At 46.6% G+C, this 22,255-nt stretch overlaps 7 pseudogenes; all 7 read left to right on the forward strand.

Moving 5' to 3' along the window:
• The first annotated feature begins 19,933 nt into the window (after positions 1-19,933).
• Positions 19,934-20,052, forward strand: LOC143932336 (5S ribosomal RNA; annotated as a pseudogene).
• Positions 20,053-20,375: 323 nt separating this feature from the next.
• LOC143932158 (5S ribosomal RNA) lies at positions 20,376-20,484 on the forward strand (annotated as a pseudogene).
• Positions 20,485-20,592: 108 nt separating this feature from the next.
• Positions 20,593-20,711, forward strand: LOC143932019 (5S ribosomal RNA; annotated as a pseudogene).
• A 336-nt stretch (positions 20,712-21,047) lies between these two features.
• Positions 21,048-21,166, forward strand: LOC143931867 (5S ribosomal RNA; annotated as a pseudogene).
• A 108-nt stretch (positions 21,167-21,274) lies between these two features.
• On the forward strand, positions 21,275-21,393 carry LOC143931887 (5S ribosomal RNA; annotated as a pseudogene).
• Positions 21,394-21,727: 334 nt separating this feature from the next.
• On the forward strand, positions 21,728-21,846 carry LOC143932398 (5S ribosomal RNA; annotated as a pseudogene).
• A 108-nt stretch (positions 21,847-21,954) lies between these two features.
• On the forward strand, positions 21,955-22,073 carry LOC143932411 (5S ribosomal RNA; annotated as a pseudogene).
• The last annotated feature ends 182 nt before the right edge of the window (positions 22,074-22,255 follow it).

Raw genomic sequence — 22,255 nt, forward strand, 5'->3', positions numbered from 1 at the left:
CTAGGGACTCTCTGTGGGATGTTCGCCCACCAAGCACCCTACAATGCACAGTGCATAGTAGGGCCCTGATTGGCTGAAGCAATGCTTCTGACCGCTGGTCGGGTGCAAAGCTTCACCTAATCGGTGCACAGAACACTGTCAGAGCCATGATTGGACAAAGTCATGAAGACTTTGCTCAATGATTTCTCAGTGATCATAGTCCCACCCCACACTATAAAAGGTTCCTTCCCACAGGAAGCTTTTGCAGTGTGTTGTTGGAGTGGAAATAGATAGAGCAGGGCTCAGTTTGCTACTAGAGAGTTAGTGTGTTATTGTGGCACAGTGGAAAGTGTTAGTATAGTTTGAGTATAGTGTGTCAATATTGTGTAGTTTCAGTGTAGGGTTTCAGTATGGTGTGAGTATAGTGTACTGTGTCAGTATAGTGGGATTATAGTGTAGTGTGTCCTTCCTAAGTCCACAAACACAAGACCAATATTTTGGCTATTGCGTGGTCAGCATGTGGTTAACCACTTCCCACCCACCATATAACAAAATTACATCTGAGAAGTGGTTTCATTATCCTGACTGGGCGACATATGACATCCAACAGGATAAGACGTGATTGTGTGCCCGTGAGGGCGTGCATCGCAGCGATCGGTGGTGTGTCAGTTTGACATACTGCATCTTCGATCGAGCTAAGGAGCCTCTGACATAGGTTCTTTACCATGTGATCAGCTGTGTCCAATCACAACAAATGTTAGATGACATGCTAGTAAATTTTTGGCAGACAACGGTCTGTTGTCAGATTTTTGCATCGTATGTACACAAGCTCGTCGCACAAAAGTCCAAAGTACAAACACGCATGAGCAGAATCAATGCTCACCAAACACGACATTAGCAGAAGGTGCCCAAAGGGTGGCGTTCAAGAGCTGAAATTCCACGTAGTACATCACTGCGTTCGTGTTTGTTGGCCGACAATTGTGTACAATCTTGTATGCAGGACAAGTTCACGGCACACGCCTTTTGGACAAAAGTCTGACGTTTTGTTGGCCAACAATCCGATCATGTGGACGAGGCTTAAGGCTTGGTAGACAGATGTGGCTCGCAGCAGGGGTCCAGTTAGAGTTGCCCTCTCATCCCTTTAAAACCAAACACCTGTGAATTTCACGGGTTCTGTGGCTGATTCAGGTGGTAATTAAACTCACTTGGTGCCTTATCTGCATTAAATTGGTTTCAGAACCTGTGTAATTCATATGTGTTTGGGTTTAAAGGGATGAGGTGGCAACTCTAGGTCCAGTGAGGCCAAATTTTTACCTGAATTCTTCCCTGAAATGGAGCCAAAGACGCACAGGACCCCTGCCACCCCTCCACAGCCACCGGAGATACGTGAACAGGCTCCATAGTAGAGTTGCCACCTCATCCCTTTAAACCTGAACACATATGAATTACACAGGTTCTGAGGCTAATTTCATGCAGATAAGGCACCAAGTGAGTTTAATTATCACCTTAATCAGCCACAGAAACTGTGCAATTAATATGTGTTCAGTTTTAAAGGGATGAGGTGGCAACCCTACTTCATAGAGAGCCGGTCACAATCTCCTGATATGCAAATTGGCAGTGGGGAAACCCATTTCCAGTTCACACTAGTGTGAACCCAGTTTTATAGCTGTAAAGAGTGGGCCAACTTAATATTGAACCCTACAGACTAAGACTGGGATGCCATTAAAGTTCATGTGCGTGTAAAGGCAGGTGTTCCAATACTTTTGATAATATAGTATTTATATTATAAGACCTAGAAACAAATCTGGAAGAACATTGTGCTGGGTTATAGGGTTAACCTTAGCAACATCAACACCAGTAATGAATCAGATACTCACTCACTGGTTCAGGGATGTGTTGGAGAAGGTGGATCCTCACATTCAGTTTGTCTAAGGGTACAATGGCTACCTGACATCAAGAAGGTAAGGCAATGTTAGATTTGGATCACAAACTGTATTTCCATGTACTATGGCTCATGCCTTTCAATAAAGTCTGCTTATCCTCCATCCAGCCACCACCATGGAACCAAACCAAACTTTGTATATTATATCAAGTTATACCAGTGCAGCATACAGTAAAAGTTCAAAGTTTTGGCTTGCAACCTTGTCCCTGTATCCACTAGGGATGAGCTCAGGCGCGTTCACATGGTCCACGTGCAGAGCCCGCCAGGAAGTCGGTGCAGCGCTGTGCTAATCACAGCCTGTGAGACATTGCCCAATCTCTGCAGCCGTGCATCGGGGCAATGTCTCACTGCCTGTGATTAGTGCCTGGCAGGCTCTGCACGTGGACCATGCGAACAGGCCTGAGCTCATCCTTACTCTCCACATTGCGTACCCATTTGCAATTTATGGCCACAAAGTGGCATTCAGAGCTTCCGATCTGCAATATTTTACCCCCTTCCTGACCCGAGCAATAAAATCTGAGATTTTTATTGTGACTGTGACATTACGGCGGACACAATTTTGACACTATTTTGGGACCACTGGCATTTATACAGTGATCAATGCTATAAAAATGCACTGATTACTGTGTAAATGAGACTGGCAGGGAAGGGGTTAACCACTAGGGGGCAATGAATGGGTTAAGTGTGTCCTTGGGAGTGATTCTAAATGTGTGTGGGGGGGGGCTACTACTCACATGACAGCGATCACTGCTCCCGATGACAGAGAAATGCCTTGTTTACATAGGCACTTCCCCATTCTGCCACTCCGTGACACGATCGCCAAGAGACCGGCGGACATCAAGTTTGCCAGTTCCGCGGGCACGGTCATGCTGTGCGCACTAGCCCAGCCCGTACAGTTAAAGGGGATGTACAGGTACACCCATTTGCCCACTGCTGCCATTGTGCCGACGTATATCGGCTAGTAGTTGATGATGAAACTTCTACATTGCTACAGTCTAATGTACAATACTACGGTGCTGCTTGTAAATTTACTTTGGAGGAGAGTTTTGTCAAATGCTGTGTGTAACTAAATTATCTTCAGGCCTCCTTGACCCCTGTGTATTAGGACGTGTTATATATACACGTTAATGTATGTGATGTTTACCCCCCCCTTCATGACCAGGCCATTTTTTTGCGATATGGCACTGCATTAGTTTAACCCTTTCATCCCGAAGCCTATTTTTTATTTTTATTTTTAACTAGAGACCCTAGCGAATAAATTGGTGATCGTTGACATTTTTTTTTTTTTTTTTGTCTCATGATATTTGCACAGTGCTCTTTCAAATACATTTTTTTTGGGGAAAAAATACACTTTTATGAAAAAAAACCCCCCATAAAGTTAGCCCAATTTTTTTCTATAATGTGAAAGATGATGTTACGCCAAGTAAATATATACCTAACATGTCATGCTTGTGAACATTACTGGAATGGCGACAATCTAAGGTACCTAATAAATCTCCATAGGCAGCGCTTTTAAAAATAATGTAACGGTTACCAGGTTAGAGTTACAGAGGAGCTCTAGTGCTAGTATTATTGCTCTTACTCTGACGATTGTGGCAATACCTCATGTGTGATTTGAACACCATTTATATATGCGGCGTGACTTATGTATGCGTTTTCTTTGCTGCGCAAGCATGCGAAGACGGGAGGGGGGTGCTTTAAAAAAAAAATAAAAAATCTTCTTTTTTTTCTTTTTTCTTTTTTTGCATTGTCCCTTTAAAAAAAATAAAAATAAATTCTGATCACTTTTATTTCTGTCACAAGGAATGTAAAAATCCCTTGTGACAGTAATGGGCATGTGACCAGTACTCTTTATGGAGGGATCAGGGGTCTAAAAGACCCTCATTTTGCACTTACAAGCATTCAGAACACAAAAATCAGCGATTCTGAATACTGTTATTTTTTTTTATAAATCGGTGCCGTTGGGATTTTACATAGGAGGCCCGATCCAAACCAAATCTGACTTTGTTCAGGTCTCAGCCTAGGCGGCGGACGTGCCGACTGGTGGCTCAGGTCTACCAGTGGGACAGGAAGAGCGGCGGGAGGGGGGGTTGGACTCCCCCTCTTGAACGGCTTTTAGCCGCCTTTGGTTGTTATCACTAAAAAGCCAAACGCCCGTTCTAAGAAAAAAAAAGTAACCCCTTCAAGCCACGAACGCAAATTTGCATACAGTAAGAGTGACGTTGTGTCAAAATATTGTCCTTTTCCTTTTTTCTCATATCGTCTTCCAGGACAGCCTCTGAGATATGGGGCTCCTCCCTCCGGGACAGGAAACACGTCAACCCAATCAAATAAAAGGTGTGGTCCTCCAGGCCCTCCTCAGTTTTTGTGTTTCCTGCCGGATGGGAAGGAGCACGTCGGAACTAGTAGGGGAGCTCCTTCTTCTCAGGGGTTGTCCTGGGGGGGGAGCACCTGGTGGACCTGGCCCTTAGCACCCCTCGGTCTGTTCGGAGGGAGGAGAGGGTAGCTATCAGTCCCTGCTGCCATTAAAAACATTCAGAGAGAACGGGACCCTGATGGGCGGCGTTCTGATCCACTGGCTGGCGTTCGGGTACTGTAAGCGGTGCGTTCGCAAGGAACGCACGGGTGGGTGGAGTTTTTGCGTTCCGGCATCCGGAAGTGGGAGAGACGCACTTCCGCTGGATTCGCGTCATCAGGGGCGCCGCAGGACCTGTTCCAGTCCTTTGGGCGCAGCGGTGTGGCTACAGCGTTGCCTGGAGCGGTGTGAAGGCTCAGAGAGACTGAGTAAGACACTGGAACCATGGAGGGCGCAGTTGTGCAGGTGGACTCCGGTTCGACAGGCTCCAGCACCTCTCAGGTAAGCTTGGTGAGGGCAGACCAGGACTTACACTGGGGGGTGGAGGGGTCACTCTGACCTTAGTACCCTCCCGGGGTGGGGAACCTGCTGGTGAGGGGGGCACTTCCTAGGCAGACCCTAGAAGCACAGTGGTGTGGTCAGGGGTGGTATTTTAATGGGACCCTGTTTTTCTTTGTTTTTAGGTCAAACAGGACAGAGCCCAGATACCTTTGCCCAGAAGGAAATGTGCCGTGTGTGGGGCTAAGTTAGGCACCGGTTGGGAGAAGCCACTTTGCCCGGATTGTGTCAGTAGCCTAGTGAAAGAGGAGGGGGGGCGTGTCCGGAAGCGGAAGTAAGCGGACGCGAATCTGAGGAGCTCCGCCGAGGCCTACTAGTAATCGCTGGCCATCCGAGCCCGACGAACCTCTCCGCGGTTCCCCACCGCACATCGGGGTAGTCGCTAGTACGGGGCACAACCTGCTACCAATATTGTCCTCCGAAACCGCCGCAAACACCGACCTCCGGGCCGTGGCAGGCCGCCACCCGAGGACGCGGCGCCGCCATCTTGGGGCCTACGAAGCCCGGACAAAGAACGCCAGCCATCCACCGCTACCCACCCCTGGAATCCACACACAACATACCTGGGGTCTGGGGAGCTGTCTCCCGGAGGCTGCCGGCGGGAAAAATACCCATCCTGAGCGGTATACTTCCATCCGACCGCATTGCAGAGCCCCGGGCGCCATATTGCGGCCTACAGAAACGCAGGTCCGCGCCAACATTTGCCATCACGCCGCCGGAGTGTGGAGCCTGCCCAGCGGACATACATCCCTGTCCAACCGGACACAGCACGGCCTGGTCAGCAGAGTACAGTGTCCGGAGGTCTCCCGGAGCGACCATCCAGGCCCTGGATCCGGCCTCCATCTCCACCAGGCCGCAGTGAGTACCAGCACACCTTCCCCCCCCCCCCCCCACAGCGGACTAACTCCACCACTCTTAGTGGGAACCTACACCACAAACAGATCTGGAGGCAGAATTTGGGGGCTCAGGAAGCTAGGTCCAGCAGAGCAGGGAAAACCTGAGGTTCAGGCCTATTTAATGCAGAAGGCGGCCATCTTGCTACTCCAAGTACACCCTGTACCTCTCTAACTAACTAGCTCAGCTTGGACTGAAATCACCCAACCCTTCCTCAGCATAACCCCAGCACAGGTGCACACCCCACCGACAATACAGTTCTCCTACCCAAGAACTGCCTAACTCTACCATAGGGGCAGTGGCCTGGTGAACATCACACATGACTGTAATGTAGAGAAACTCTGGTGACCAGAAGGGCCTGTACACTGAAAACAGACCTGACACGAATATGTCCACACAATCAAAGAGAAGCACACACAGCCATATTCTCCGCTCTGTGGGGACACCCCAGAAGAAGAAAAAGAATTCGCCAGCAAACCTTAGCAAATTTAAATATTGTGGAGAGAGCAAAAGCCCTAAAATGGCAATGTCACGAAGAAACAGTATTGCGGAAGATATGGAAGATGATGAAGTCTCCCTATCGGCATCTGAAGACTCAACCGCAGGACGTGGCAAGACAGACCAGCTCCTTACCTACGCAGCTATGACAGACATTGCCGCTGATATCAAAAGCTCCTTTGCTGCAGCCATCACAGATATTAAAACCGAGCTAATGAGACTATCTGAGCAAATGGCAATCACGGATAGAGCTGGGAAACGGAGGGACAGGGCACTGATCAGGCTGGACGACATCACTAACTCGCATTCCCAACATTTGATCGCTATGAACAGGCAGATTGAAGACCTGGACAATCGAGGCAGACGAAACAATATCAGAGTCAGAGGAGTGCCTGAATCGGTACCCCCAGATCAGATCAGACCAGCCCTAACTGCCATCTTTAACACTCTCATCGAACGGCCGGAGCAATCGCCCATTGAATTTGACAGGGCGCATAGGGCTCTCAGACCCAGAGCGCAAGATGGACTACCCCCGAGGGACATCATCTGTTGTCTATCGAACTTCAGCCTGAAGGAAGACATCCTCCACAAAGCACGGATGAAGGAAAGGATAGTGCATGAAGAAGCTGAGATCCAACTTTTTCAAGACCTGTCGCCCATTACGCTTAAAAATAGAAGAGCGTTACGCCCGCTTCTAGAAGTACTGAAGCAAAAAGGAATCAACTACAGATGGAAGTTCCCGTTCGCACTACAAGCAAACTTTCTGGGGAAACAGCATATGCTAAAAGTACCTGAAGACCTTCAAAAATTCTGTGAGGAGCTACAGATTACACCGGTGGAACTCCCGGAGTGGTATGCAGAATTCCTCGTGCCGCCGGCGATCAACAACCCACAATTCTCAGCAGGTCTCACCCAGGCACAATCGCCTTATCAGCTAGGCAAACACCGCAGAAGCGCTGACAGACACAATTTAGAGTCCCCAGCCTCCTCCAAAAGTGCTAGAAGCCCGAGAGGGAGAGAATCAAGAGGCTACTGAAATGACCGAACCCTCTACAACATAATTCCTGTCCTGATGCAAGTTTCTACCAGCTTTCTAGTACGGCATCATGAACTGGAACAACCCACCTTGTTTTGTTTTGTTTATGGAAAACTCACCCACTATTCAGTTGTTACTATCCGGTTGCAATAGAGCGGCACACAACTCTAAAAGCTGGAGACTCCCCCTTTTCACCTCCCCCTCCCCTAACATAGTTAGACTTCAGTTCCTTGCGGAGAGATTATAACATTCTGCAGCAACAACGTTGACTTTTATTATGTTATGCTTTAACTTTTTGTCTTTTATTTAGGCTCTGAGAAGGGCAAAGGGCTAAGCACCTAATATCGCTATGGGTGCATGAGATGCTCCCCTACATCTCCAGAGATGGTGTATCTTACCTGACTACAGAACAGTGAGTTACATTGCATGACCCATTACTGTATATTCCCCCCCCAACATAACATGAGGGATGGTATACCCTTGCAACTAACAGCAGAAATCAATAACAGGCTGACCCTGTGGACATTATTTAGTCCATCTGGACTAGGCCCCCCTCCGCATAATTGGGGCTAACAGCCGAGGGACTAGGCTACCCCTAGAATACACGGAGATGCCTGGACCTAGTAATGCAATCCGGAAGAGTTGACAGTTGAACACTCTATCACTTAGGCTCTGGGTTAAATATATATATTTTTTTTTTTTTTTTTTTTTTTTTTTTTTTTTTTGTGTGTGGTGGGTTTTTCCTTTCTCTCTGACAGTTTTCGTTCTACAGCTTGGTGCCTAGACCTTAGCTTCTTTTGAATGGTTTATAAAGTGTTTATATTGTTAACCTTTCTAGCAAACCGATTAATGATAACTTGTACATCTCCCTCCTCCCCCACCACTCAAATACACTATAGCCTACTATAGATGCCACTGACTGGTCTCAGATAACTTACTTACAGATGTCCTCTTGTTGAGGATTAGACACAATGCACTACGCTGGGCCCCACCTCTGGTCACCTACACCGCTGCCACAGAGCAGTCCAAAGAAACAGTCACAGTTTGATTGCTTGTTGATCACCTCCCACTAACCCCCAAAGGGAAAATACCAACGCAAACGCATATTGGTTGAATCCCAAACAGACCCACCACCGACTAGTGTCTGGTGGGTACTTATATTTTTTTCTTTAATACCTTACATTCTTCAGTCTTTCATCCCCCTCTCTCCCCTTACCTTACCCTCCCACCCCCTTCCCCCACTCCCCTTCCGTACCTCACGCACATACGCATTCTCCTCTCCTAACCCACAGCACCCTACCCTACCACGCTATACCAACTACAACTCCTGTGACATTCATTCACGGAAGTAGCTTTTTCAGAACCCATCCATCCTATACCAACGGTCAAGATGGCATATGCTTTTCTAGGGAAAAAGCCAACTCTTGTCTCACATAATGTGAATGGCCTGAATATCCCTGAGAAACGGTCTAGATTGCTAAGAGAACTTAAAAAAGTGCGTCCCTCTGTGGTATTTCTACAAGAAACCCACTTCAAGGACAAAAATATTCCTAAACTCACTGACAACATATACACCAAAGCTTATCACTCAACCAATCCCCTTGCCAAAACGAAAGGAGTGTCCATCCTACTGAACAAAGACGCACCCTTTGAACTAAAACACCAACTTATTGACCCTGAGGGACGATATTTGTTCCTGAAGGGCACCTGGGAGGGATCCCCTATAACACTTGCTAATGTGTACTTCCCGAACACCTCCCATGTGCCATTCTGTGGCAAAATAATCGAAGAACTTAAATGGTTTGCGGAGGGTTGTGTTCTTCTGGGTGGGGATTTCAACATACCTCTTTCACCCCTGAAGGACACCTCTTCTGGACACACCCATGTTAGTTACAGGCTCCTTAAACAAATGAAAACACTACTGCAGTCATTGACTCTGGTGGATGCGTGGAGATCCATGCACCCATCGGAGAAGGACTTCACCTTTTACTCCGCACCTCACAAACGATACTCAAGAATTGACATGATCTTTGTCTCACAAAGAGACTTGGGTAACTTACTTGCAGCTGAGATTGGCATTATTGCTCTTTCTGACCACGCACCCACGGCTATCTCAGTTGAACTGGGTGCACACCGCAAACCCGCATTTAATTGGAGACTTAACCCTACACTCCTTACTGACCAAATAGTGAGAGATGACATTCAAAACACTATTAATACATACTTTCGCAATAACATTGACGCTGATACAAACCCACTAAACAATTGGGAAGCCCACAAGTCAGTGGTGAGGGGTGAACTGATAAAATGGGGCGCCAGGAAGAAAAGAGAGAGAGAGGGTGAAATTACAAAACTATCCCAACAAATTTCTAATTTGGAACTACAACATAAACAATCCCAATCTCTCCAGGTAGAAGATCAACTGACTGAACGCAGAAAGGCACTACGCCTCCTGCTGGATCTCAAAATCAAAAGATCACTCTTTTTCAGGAAAAATATTTTTTATGAACATGGGGACAAAAGTGGGAAACAACTAGCTAAGGCCCTGAAGGAAGCAACATTATCTAGTCATATCCATGCTATAAAGGACAAAAAGGGGACACTGCAATACAAATCTAAAGAAATGGCAGACCTGTTCCATGCTTACTATGCCAAATTATACAACCTACCAGCCCAACACAAACCGTCCCACATAACTCAGACAAAACAAGAAGCAATTAAAGACTTCCTGGAAAACAGTAACTTGCCTTCTCTGGCAAGTGAAGAGGCAAACAAATTAGATGACCCTATAGCTATATCAGAGATCTCAGACGCAATATTTGATCTAAACACAGGTAAAAGCCCTGGACCGGATGGCTTCACGTCCCAATATTATAAGACTTACATAATTTCCCTTTTAAAACCTTTACAGGCAGCCTTTACCTTCCTAGCAAAACACAGAAACAACTCCAACTCATTCTTAATGGCACACATAGCTGTTATCCCGAAACCTAACAAAGACCACTCCGACTGCGCAAATTTTAGGCCCATATCACTCTTAAATGTTGATCTCAAGATTTTGGCCAAGATACTTGCCAATAGATTGAAACCCCTCTTGGCAAAGATCGTAGGCCCTGAGCAGGTAGGATTCATGCCAGGTAGGGAAGCCCGTGACAATACCACTAAGGCACTGAATCTTATCCACTTTGCTCAAACCTCCAAAACAGCCGGCATCTTGCTCTCCACTGACGCAGAGAAGGCTTTCGATAGGGTCTCCTGGGACTACATGATGGACACTTGTGCCCACATTGGACTAAAAGAGAATATGCTATCATGGATCTCAGCCCTCTATCGAAATCCCCAGGCCCAAATTAAAGTAAATAACATACTCTCAGACCCCATATCGATCCACAATGGAACACGCCAAGGATGCCCCCTATCACCACTTCTCTTTATTATCACTTTAGAACCCCTAATAAGAACAATTAACCTACACAGAGATATCCAGGGCTTCGTAGTAAACCATAGAGAATACAAAATAGCCGCATATGCGGATGACCTTTTACTCTTCATCACCAACCCACATATATCTTTACCAAATCTTCAAAAAGTGTTTCAAACCTTCGGGTTCATTTCCAATTTTAAAGTGAATCAGTCGAAATCTGAAGCACTCAACCTTACATTATCACCTGAACAATTTAAGAGGCTGAAAGACAACTACCCTTATAAATGGGAACAGACCACACTCAAATACCTGGGAATAAACTTAACTAACAGCCTTGACACTCTATACCGCTACAACTTTAAACCTTTATTATCTGCAATAACTAAAGACCTGATGAGATGGAAACCAAAGAAATTCTCATGGTTTGGCAGAGCGTCCATCTTGAAGATGACGATACTGCCTAGACTATTGTACCTATTTAATGCTCTACCCATAAAAATTCCGGAAACCTTTTTTAGCACTCTCCTTAAAGCACAGAGAGCCTTCCTTTGGGCAGATAGAAAACCCAGAATCAGTTTCACTCTATTAACGCTTCCCAAAAGTGAAGGAGGCATGGGTCTTCCTGACTTCAAAAAATACTTTCAGGCTGCACATATCACCAGACTCATAGATTGGCACTGTCATGGCCCAAACAAAGATTGGGTCCAACTAGAAAGCAATCTAACCCTACATAAAACACTTTACTATCCATGGTCTATACACTCCAAGAAGGACAAACAGATAGGACACCCACTGATTGAAAACACAATCAATATCTGGCACAAAGTAGCGAGTCTTTACAAGATCGCATCCGTCCCGGGTCCGCTGACACCGCTCACCAATAATCCTGCTTTCCCACCGGGTATGCACCATAAACTACCACATGATCTCCTCATTTACCACTGTATAGCAAACTCGAAAATCAAAACATTTGAAGCTCTTAGCTCCGAGGTGGGTGAGACATTTCCTGGTCTGTGGTTTTACATGCAATTACGGGACTTTGTGGTGAACAGTAAGCATAAATCTAAATTTAGCCTCCCGTTGACACAGCTGGAATCTATATGCTTAAAAAGATCACCGGTAGCACACACCACGTCCCTTGCATACTCATGGCTGATAAGTACGCCACACATGGATAATAATAATCACAAGAAGAAGTGGGAACTTGATCTTCAACTGAAAATCTCTGAGAAGCAATGGGAAAAGGTGTGTATTTTGACACATAAATGCTCATTAAGCTCCAAATATCAGGAGATTTCCTATAAGGTCCTCACCCAGTGGTATCTGACACCGCAAAAGACCGGGAGATGGTCTCATTCAGCCTCGGATGATTGCTGGAGATGTAAAACTTGTGTAGGCTCCTTTATACATATCTGGTGGGAATGCCCTCTCATCCGCACCTACTGGGACGAAATTAGGACCTGGATAAAACATATAACAGAAACTAATCTCGAGCTAGACGCAGCAGCGTGCCTGATTAATCTTGTCCCAATTACCTTGAGCCGCTACAAAAAATCACTCTCTCGACACTTACTTGTGGCTGCTAAAACACTCATACCCATCTATTGGAAAACCCCCAGAGTCCCAGGAGTTAGGGACTGGTTAAATAGAGTGCAATATATTTATAAAATGGAGGAAATAGTGGCAATGAAAAAAGAGAATAGCACTTCCTTTAACAAAACTTGGCAACCTTGGCTGGCTTTTACCCTCTCTTCAGATTACCAATCACTTATGGGCTGAACTTCCCTTCCCCATTATTCTCAGAAGAACAGGAAATAGAAAGGAGAAACAGAATGATTGAGCTATACATGCCTCTATTAGATGTACACTTACCTTAAGGAATCGAATCCCAGTGCGATGGTACCCCTCCCCTCCCCCCCCCCTCGACTTCCATCCCCCTTTACCTTGTACCCTCTTTCACCCTCCTTCTAATACACAATTCACCCAGTGGTATCTTTAGTTATTACTTTAGCTATTGGATAATACTTTATCTTTTGTTCTAATTGTGCTATATGGTTACAACACTACTGCTATCTATCTGTACCAATGTATGTATACATACCACTGTTGACTACATTTATAATCTTATGTTAATTGTAAACCTGACTTTATTCTTAATAAAACCTTTGATTGTGAAAAAAAAAAAGAAAGAGGACTCAGTGGCAGCTTGCCACAAAGTTTTGACATCCGTAAAGGATGAAATAGCATTCACCTTCCAGTCATTCAAGAGCATGATGGATAGGATGCAGTGTCCTTCTGTCTCTTTACCCAGGGCCGTGAGTATGCCCTCCTTGTCTGAACCAAGTCAGGAGGAGGAGGTGGATAAGGAGAGGTTACCAAGGTCATTAGCCTCCTCTAGGACAGAGTCTACTTCTGAGTCAGAGGGGGAGGAAGAATCCATTAGATCATCCAGATACAAGCTGTCTTTGGACGATGTGGGTGACCTCCTCAAGGCAATATATGACACTTTGGAGATCAGGGAAGAACAGGTCCAGCTTTCAAAACACGACATGATGTATCAGGGGTCGGGTGTACTGAAAGACAGGGTATTCCCTGTCCATAAATCGCTGATTGAGGCGATTCTGCTGGAGTGGGAACAACCGGAAAAAAGGCAATTTTTTTCAGGTAGCCTTAAAAGGAGGTTCCCTTTTGAGACGGATGCGGTGCATCCCTGGAACAAAGTTCCCAAACTTGATGCTCCCTTGGCTAAAGTCTCTAAAAAGACAGATTTGGCCTTTGATGATATGGGTTCTCTCAGGGATTACATGGATAAGATGGGAGACGTGCTGCTTAAGAGGGCCTGGGATGCCTCTTCCATTGGGCTTAAACCAGCCTTAGCAGCTACCTGTGTGGCCAGAAACTTAGAGTGTTGGCTTACACAGTTACAATCGCATATTTCAGCGGGCACTTCCAGGCAACAGCTGTTGAAGTCCTTTCCACTACTGTTCAAGGCAGTGGGGTTTTTGGCCGATGCCTCTGCAGAATCAGTCAAATTGGCTGCTAGATCTGCCGCATTAGTGAACGCTGCCAGAAGGGCCGTTTAGCTTAAAACCTGGACAGGCGACACAGCTTCGAAATTCAAGCTATGTGGATTACCTTTTTCAGGGGACCATTTGTTTGGGCCCGGCCTGCAAGAGGTGTTAGAGCGCATGCAGGATAGGAAGAAAGCTTTCCCAGAAAAGAAAAAGAAAGGTGAAGGAAGGCGCTTTTTTCAAGGCTCTAGGCAGCAGAACCTGCAGGAAAGGGTGCTTCGCCCCAAAAAACATTGGTCGGGTCACAAGGGAAGGGGCAGAGGAGGAATCTTATTCAATCCTCCTCAACCCTCCCCTAAAACCCAGTGACTCCTCCCAGTGGGAGGAAGGCTGGGGAAGTTCCTTCCACAATGGGATACTTCAACCGAAAGTCCGTTCATACGAGATGTAATAAGGAACGGTTACAGGTTGGAGTTTGGTTCAGTTCCCCTCCCGAATTTTCAGGTAACCAGGTTACCAAGGGACCAAGAGAAGGCAAAGGCTCTGGGTCTTCTTCTGGGGGATCTGGTGGACCAAGAAGTACTGGTGCAGGTGCCTCCGGAGGAGCGAGGCTTGAGGGTTTACTCCCACGTATTCGTGGTAAAGAAACCTTCGGGGAAATTCAGGCTGATACTGAATCTCCGCCCCCTGAACAGGTTCATAAAATACAAGCGGTTCCGTATGGAGTCAATCTTCTCGGTAACCAAGTTCCTGTTTCAGGGTTGTCACATGGCCACCGTGGATCTCAGGGATGCATATTTGCATATCCTGATTCATTCGGAGTCCCAGAGGTTTCTCAGGTTGGCCGTGAGGATGAACACGGGAGTGGTACACCTCCAGTTTTGAGCGCTCCCTTTTGGGCTTTCGGCCTCGCCAAGGATCTTTACAAAGGTTCTGGCAGAGGTGCTGGCCCCGTTAAGGTTCAAGGCTATAATGGTGATTCCATATCTGGACAATCTACTGTTTATAGCTCAGTTGGCCCAACAGCTGCAGAAGGACGTGCAGGAGGCCTTGGGTTTCCTGCGCTCACTGGGGTGGCTGATAAACCAGGAAAAATCCCAGTTGACCCCCTCACAGGAAGTCCTGTATTTAGGATACAGGATCTCTTCGGTGGAGATGAGGGTGTTTCTTCCTGCGGAGAAGATCAACAAGCTAGAGCAGGCAGTAGCCCAGCTTCAATCAGGTCGGGAAGCCCAGATCAGGGAGGTGATGAGAGTCCTGGGATTGATGACATCATGCTTTCCAGTGGTGGCGTGGGCAAGGCATCATCAGCGCCCTTTGCAGAGACTTATGCTCCGTTATTGGGATGGCAGGGAGTAGAGCCTGGATCAGGTTATGCCGCTATCTTCTGCCGTCAGGAGGTCTCTGTGGTGGTGGCGGGCCCAGGTCAACCTGGACAAGGGTCTTCCGTGGTCCCCACAAGCTACGGTGGTGGTCACGACCGATGCCAGTACGCTGGGTTGGGGTGCCCACCTAGAGGGAATCTTAGCCCAAGGAACCTGGTCGAATGTAGAGGCAGGCCGTTCCTCAAACCAGAAGGAGCTTCTGGCAGTTTGGAATGCTATAGAAACCTTCCATTCCCAGTTACAGGGCAGGGATCTGCAGGTTCGGTCAGACAATGTGGCAGCAGTAGCTTATCTGAACAAGCAAGGGGGAACCAGAAGCCCCGCGCTGCAGGCTATTGCGGACAGAATCTTCTGCTGGGCCGAGAAGAACTTGTCCTCGATATCAGCCATTCATCTGAAGGGAACTCAGAATTTGCTGGCCGACTTTCTCAGTCGGCAGAAGATAGGCCAGGACGAGTGGTCCCTCAACAAGGAAGTGTTCGAGGAGATTGTGTCATGTTGGGGAAATCCAGAAATAGACCTATTTGCAACAGAAAGCAACAGGAAGGTGACACAATTTTTTTCGGTTCACCCACAGGATCGGGCCAGGGGGATAGACGCCCTTGCCAATCCTTGGCAGTTCTGCCTGTGTTATGCCTTCCCTCCTGTAAGGATGGTGGCGGGGGTTCTGCAGAAGTTCCGGTTGGAAGCTACGGACCTCATTTTAGTGGCTCCTTTTTGGCCAAGGAGACCCTGGTTTGCCAGCATAAAGAAGTTGGCTGTTCATCCTCCGATATTACTGCCAGTCAGGGAGGATTTGCTTTCCCAGGGGCCTATCCTGCATCCTCAGATAGAGAGACTCAAGCTTGCGGCCTGGTATCTGAGGAACAGATCTTAAAGCGGAGGTCCACCCTAAAGTGGACCTTCCGCTCATTGGAATCCTCCCCCCCTCTGGCTTTTAAAAAAAAAAACGGCGGACTCCGAGCGGACTCCCGCTTTAAGATCACAGGGTTTTTAAAAGAGAGTGGTTAAGACCTTGTTAGAATGCCGTAAACCAGTAACTAGAGCGATTTACGCCAAGATAGGGAAAAGGTTTAATTCCTGGTTGCGAGAATAGGGGATTGCACGTCCCGGGGTCCCGGCAGTCCTAGATTTTCTGCAAGCAGGGGTAGAGCTGGGCCTCTCTATCAGCACCCTAAAGGTACAGGTGGCGGCCTTAAGTGTTCTTCAGTCCTCTCTCCAGCAGAATCCTTTTGTCAAGAACTTCTTCAAGGCTTTGGCTAGATCCAGGCCTGTGAAGATGAAGACCTGTCCTACTTGGGATTTGTCCTTGGTCCTTAGGGCTTTGACCCAAGATCCATTTGAGCCCTTAGAGAAAGCATCACTTAAGTGGATGGTACTAAAAACAGTTTTTTTGATAGCGATCACGTCAGCTAGAAGGGTCAGTGATCTGCAGGCGCTCTCGGTCAGAGAGCCATTTTTGTTAATTTTAGAGGACAGGGTAGTGCTTAAGACTGACCCTAGTTTTCTCCCTAAGGTTGTGTCCACTTTTCATAGGACACAGGATATTATTTTACCAACATTTTTCTCAGCCTCAGACGGAGATGAGGCGAGATCTTTAAGTTTGTTAGACGTCAGAAGAAGTCTATTAATTTTTTTAGAAGCCACTAGGGTCTTCAGGAAGTCAGACTCACTTTTTGTTAATTTTTTTTCGGGCGCCCGCAAGGGCTGCAAGGCATCCAAATCATCTATCGCCAGGTGGATACGAATGGCGATAGTTAAAGCCTATGAATTAGAGGGGAAGCAGGCTCCCTTAGTTAAGGCACACTCTACCAGGGCGGTTTCCGCAACCTGGGCAGAGAGGGCTGGAGCCTCTCCGGAGGAGATCTGCAAAGCAGCAATGTGGTACATCTACTCTACGTTTGCAAGACATTACCGTCTGGATTTATGGTCTGATAAAGAGCAGACTTTTGGACGAAAGGTCCTCCAGGCAGTGGTCCCGCCCTGACAAGGTGAGCTCCTTGCTTATCATCTCAGAGGCTGTCCTGGAAGACGATATGAGAAAACCGGAGTTAGACTTACCAGTAACTCTTTTTCTAGGAGTCTTCCAGGACAGCCTGGTTTCCCACCCAAAGTTGTTTAAGTTGGACTAAGTGGTGAGGATGTGTACTAACGTGATTGTTAGTGTGTTATGTCTTTCAGAGCCTTCCGGCGGTTCTTGGAGTAAAACTGAGGAGGGCCTGGAGGACCACACCTTTTATTTGATTGGGTTGACGTGTTTCCTGTCCCGGAGGGAGGAGCCCTATATCTCAGAGGCTGTCCTGGAAGACTCCTAGAAAAAGAGTTACCGGTAAGGCTAACTCTGTTTTTTTTTCCCACAAATAAAACTTTCTCGTGGTGGTATTTGATCACCTTTGCGTTTTTGTTTTTTTAATTCTTTTTTTTTTTTTTTTTGCAATATAAACAAAAAAAAACTGAAAATTTTGGGGAAAAAAAATCGAATTTTCTGCTATAAAACATATTCAATAAAAAAAATGGAAAAAAAAATTTTTCTTCAGTAATTTAGGCCAATATGTATTCTGCTACATATTTTTTGACACTTTTTTTGGGGACCAGTGAAATTAACCGCTTCCAGACCACTCCACGCATATATACTGTGGCAGGCCGGCCCGGCTGTGCGAAATCACGTTCCCGTACGTGATTTAGTGCACAAGGTTTGGGGGGCGCGTGTGACTCGCTCGCGCTGTGATTGGACACAGTGGGAGCCAATCGGCGGGTCCAACGGGACGCGATGTCCCCCGGGACCAGCTGGTTGTTCACAGAAATGGCAGAACGGCAGTCTACCTATGTAAACAAGGCAGATTGCCAATCTGTGAGGGAAAGATAGCATTCTTGTGTTTCTGATCTCTTTCTTTCCCCAGTCACAGCAACCCCCCAGTTGGAAAGCACCCCTTAGGGAACAAGTTTAACCCTTTTATCGCCCCTGATGTTAACCCCTTCCCCTCCACTGTCACTAGTACAGGGACAGTGCATATTTTTAGCACTGATCACTGGACTGGTGTCACTGGTCTCCAAAAAATGTCAAAAGTGTCTGATCTGTCTGCCACAATTTCGCAGTCCCGCTAAAAATCACAGATCGCCAATATTACTAGTTAAAAAAAATCTATAAAAATTCCATAAAAATATCCCTTAGTTTGTAGAAGCTATAACTTTTGCTCAAACCAATCAATATACGTTTCTTGGGATTTCTTTTTACCAAAAATATGTAGAAGACATATTGGCCTAAACTGATGAAAAAATTAGCTTTCTTACATTTTTTTTGGATATGTTTTATAGCAGAAAGTAAAAAAAAATGTTGTTTTTTTCTTTTTTTTTTTTTAATTGTCGGTCTTTCTTTGTTTATAGCGCAAAAAATAAAAACACAGGTGATCAAATACCACCAAAAGAAAACGAAAGTGAACCTTGCGGGGCTGAAGTGGTCAATGGTGATCAGTGCTAAAAATATGCACTGTAACTGTACTAATGACACTGACTGGGAAGGGGTTAACATCAAGGGGCGATTAAAGGGTTAAATGTGTTCCTAGGGCAGTGATGTCGAACCTTGGCACTCCAGATGTTTTGGAAGTACATTTCCTCATGATGCTCAACTACACTGTAGAGTACATGAGCATCATGGGAAATGTAGTTCCAAAACATCTGGGGTGCCAAGGTTTGCCATCACTGGTCTAGGGAGTGCTTACTGTGTGGGGGAGGTACTTGTACTGTGGGAAGGCAGAGATCCATGTTCCTGTTTTGAGAAACACAGGATCACTATCTCCCCTCCTCACAGAATGACGCTCTGCCTGGTTTACATAGGTAGATCACCTTTCTGTCTCTCTTGGAAACAATCGGATCTCATCTGCTGGACCCGCTAATTGCCTCCCTCTGTGTCCAATTACAGCGGAAATGGGCTTGTTGAGGGCACCTACAGGTACGTGATTCTGTGCAGAGGAGCCGCTTTGCCGCTGTATATATCGTACACAGTCATATTGGAACAGGAAGGCGCCATCCCCAAACTGTTCCTATAAAGTTGGGGGTATGAAATTGTCCAAAATGTCTTGGTATGCTGACACCTAAAGTGTTCCCTTCACTGGAACTAAGGGGCCAAGCCCAACCCCTGAAAAACCACCCCAAACCATAATCCCCCCTCCACCAAATGATTTGGACCAGTGCACAAAGCAGGGTCCATAACCACTTCAATACCGGCACTTTCACCCCCTTCCTGCCCAGGCCATTTTTCAGCTTTCAGTGCTGTCACACTTTGAATGACAATTGCACGGCCATGTGAAATTGTTATCATTTTCTTCACACAAATAGAGCTTTATTTTGGTGGTATTTAATCACTCCTGTTTTTTTTTCCTGAAAGAAATTTAAAAAAGGCAAAAAATGTTGAAAAAAAAAGTTTTTTTTAGTTTCTGTCAGTAAATTTTGTAAATAAGTAATTTTTCTCCTTCACTGATGGGTGCTGATGAGGCTGCACTGATGAGGAGGCACGAATATGCCACACTTATGGACACTGATAGGTGGCATTGATATGTGGCACTGATGAGTACTGATGGGTTGCACTGGTGGGCACTGATTGGCGGCACTGATGGGCAGCAGTGATGGCATTTATGGGCAGCACTGATAGCCAGCACTGACTTGCATCACTATTGGCGCTGGTGGGCATTAAGGGGCGGCATTGATGGGCAGCAGTGATGAGCATTGATGGGCAGCACTGATAGCCAGCACTGACTGGCATCACTATTGGCCACTGATTGCTGGCACTGGTGGGCACTCAATTGTAATTGGGCACTGATTATCAGTGCCCTGATTACATACCTAGCAAGATTGCCTACGGCCATATCACCCTGAATGGGCTCGATCTCGTCTGACCTCGGTTGCTAAGCAGGGTTGGGCCTGGTTAGTACATGGATGGTAGGCCGCCTGGGAATACCAGGTGGCGTAGGCTTTTTTTTATTATGTTGTTGGCGTCAACGACCTGTTTTATTTTTCTGCTTGTTTGCCGAGGTGACCCTCTTGGCGTTTGTCAAGAGGGTTGAGAGTGGCCAGCAAGATCGTCTATGGCCACATCACCCTGAATGAGCCTGATTTCGGATGCTAAGCAGGGCCAGATCTGGTTAGTATCTGGATGGGAGACCGCCTGGGAATACCAGGTGCCATAGGATTTTTTTAATATGTTTTTGGCGTTGACGACATTTTTTATTTTTAAGTTGTTTGCTGAGGTGAGCATCTTGGCGTTTGTCAAGAGGGTTGAGAGTGGCCAGCAAGATCACCTATGGCCACATCACCCTGATCTCATCTGATCTCGGATGCTAAGCAGGGTCGGGCCTGGTTAGTACCTGGATGGGAGACTGCCTGGGAATACCAGGTACCGTAGGCTTTTTTCTAATATGTTGTTGGCATCGACGACCTATTTTATTTTTCAGCTTGTTTGCCGAGGTGACCATCTTGCCGTTTTTCAAGAGGGTTGAGAGTGGCTAGCAGGATCGCCTATGGCCACATCACCCTGAATGCACCTGATCTTGTATGATCTTGGATAATAAGCAGGGTCGGGCCTGGTTTGTTCCAGGATGGGAGATCGCCTGGGAATACCAGGTGCCGTATGTTCTTTTTTTAATATGTTGTTGGTGTCGACGACCTGTTTTATTTTTCTGCTTGTTTGCCAAGGTGACCATCTTGGCGTTTGTCAAGAGGTTTAAGAGTGGCCAGCAAGATTGCCTACAGTACATCACCCTGAATGCGCCCAACCTCGTCCGATCTCGGATGCTAAGCAGGGTTCGGGCCTGGTTAGTTCCTGGATGGGAGACCACCTGGGAATACCAGGTGTCATAGGCATTTTTTTAATATGTTGTTGGCGTCGACGACCTGTTTGATTTTTCTGCGAGTTTGCCGAGGTGACCATCTTGGCGTTTGTCAAGAGGGTTGAGAGTGGCCAGTATGATCGCCTATGGCCACATCACCCCAAATGCACCCGATCTCATCTGATCTTGGATGCTAAGCAGGGTCAGGTCTGTTTAGTCCCTGGTTGGGAGACTGCCTGGGAATACCAGGTGCCGTAGACTTTTTTTAATATGTTGTTGGCGTCGACAGACCTGTTTTGTTTTTCTGCTTGTTTGCAGAGGTGACGATCTTGGCGTTTGTCAAGAGGGTTGAGAGTGGCCAGCAAGACTGCCTACGGCCACATCACCCTGGATGCGCCCAATCTCGTTTGATCTCGGATGCTAAGCAGGGTCGGGCCTGGTTAGTACCTGGATGGGACACTGCCTGGGAATACCAGGTGCCGTAGGCTTTTTTTTATATGTTGTTGGCGTCGACGACCTGTTTTATTTTTCTGCTTGTTTGCCAAGGTGACCATCTTGGCATTTGTCAAGAGGGTTGAGAGTGGCCACCAAGAGCCCCTACAGCCACATCACCATGAATGTTCCCGATTTCGTCTGATCTCAGATGCTAACCAGTATTGGGTCTGGTTAGTATCTGGATGGGAGACCGCCTGGGAATACCAGGTGCCGTTAGCTTTTTTTTAATATGTTGTTGGCCTCAACGACCTGTTATGTTTTTCTGCTTGTTTGCTGAGGTGACCATCTTAGCATTTGTCAAGAGGGTTGAGAGTGGCTAACAAGATCGCCTACGACCACATCACCCTGAATTCGCCCGATCTCATCTGATATCGGATGCTAAGCAGGGTCAGGCCTGGATAGCACCTGGATGGGAGACCGCCTGGGAATTCCGGGTGCCGTAGGCTTTTTTTTAATATGTTGTTGACGTCGACGACCTGTTTTATTTTTCTGCTTGTTTGCCAAGGTGACCATCTTGGCGTTTGTCAAGAGGGTTGAGAGTGGCTAGCAAGATCGCCTATGACCACATCACCCTGAATTCGCCCGATTTCGTCTGATCTCGGATGCTAAGCAGGGTTGGGCCTGGTTAGTATCTGGATGTGAGACTGCCTGGGAATACCAGGTGCCGTAGGCTATTTTTTAATGTGTTGTTGACGTCGATGACCTGTTTTATTTTTTATTTTTTTCCACAAATTTTTTTTTAATTATTTTTAAAAGTAACAGCAAGCAAATACAAGACAATGTTAAAACATCAATCCGTTCAGGGCACATTTAATGGTCAACATGACCTTACATTTTCTCAGTAACAAGCCAATG

The sequence above is a fragment of the Lithobates pipiens genome, unplaced genomic scaffold (genome assembly GCF_037356315.1).
Source record: "Lithobates pipiens isolate NorthernLeopardFrog02 unplaced genomic scaffold, aLitPip1_a1.2 Scaffold_25, whole genome shotgun sequence".
Taxonomy (NCBI): Eukaryota; Metazoa; Chordata; class Amphibia; order Anura; family Ranidae; genus Lithobates; species Lithobates pipiens.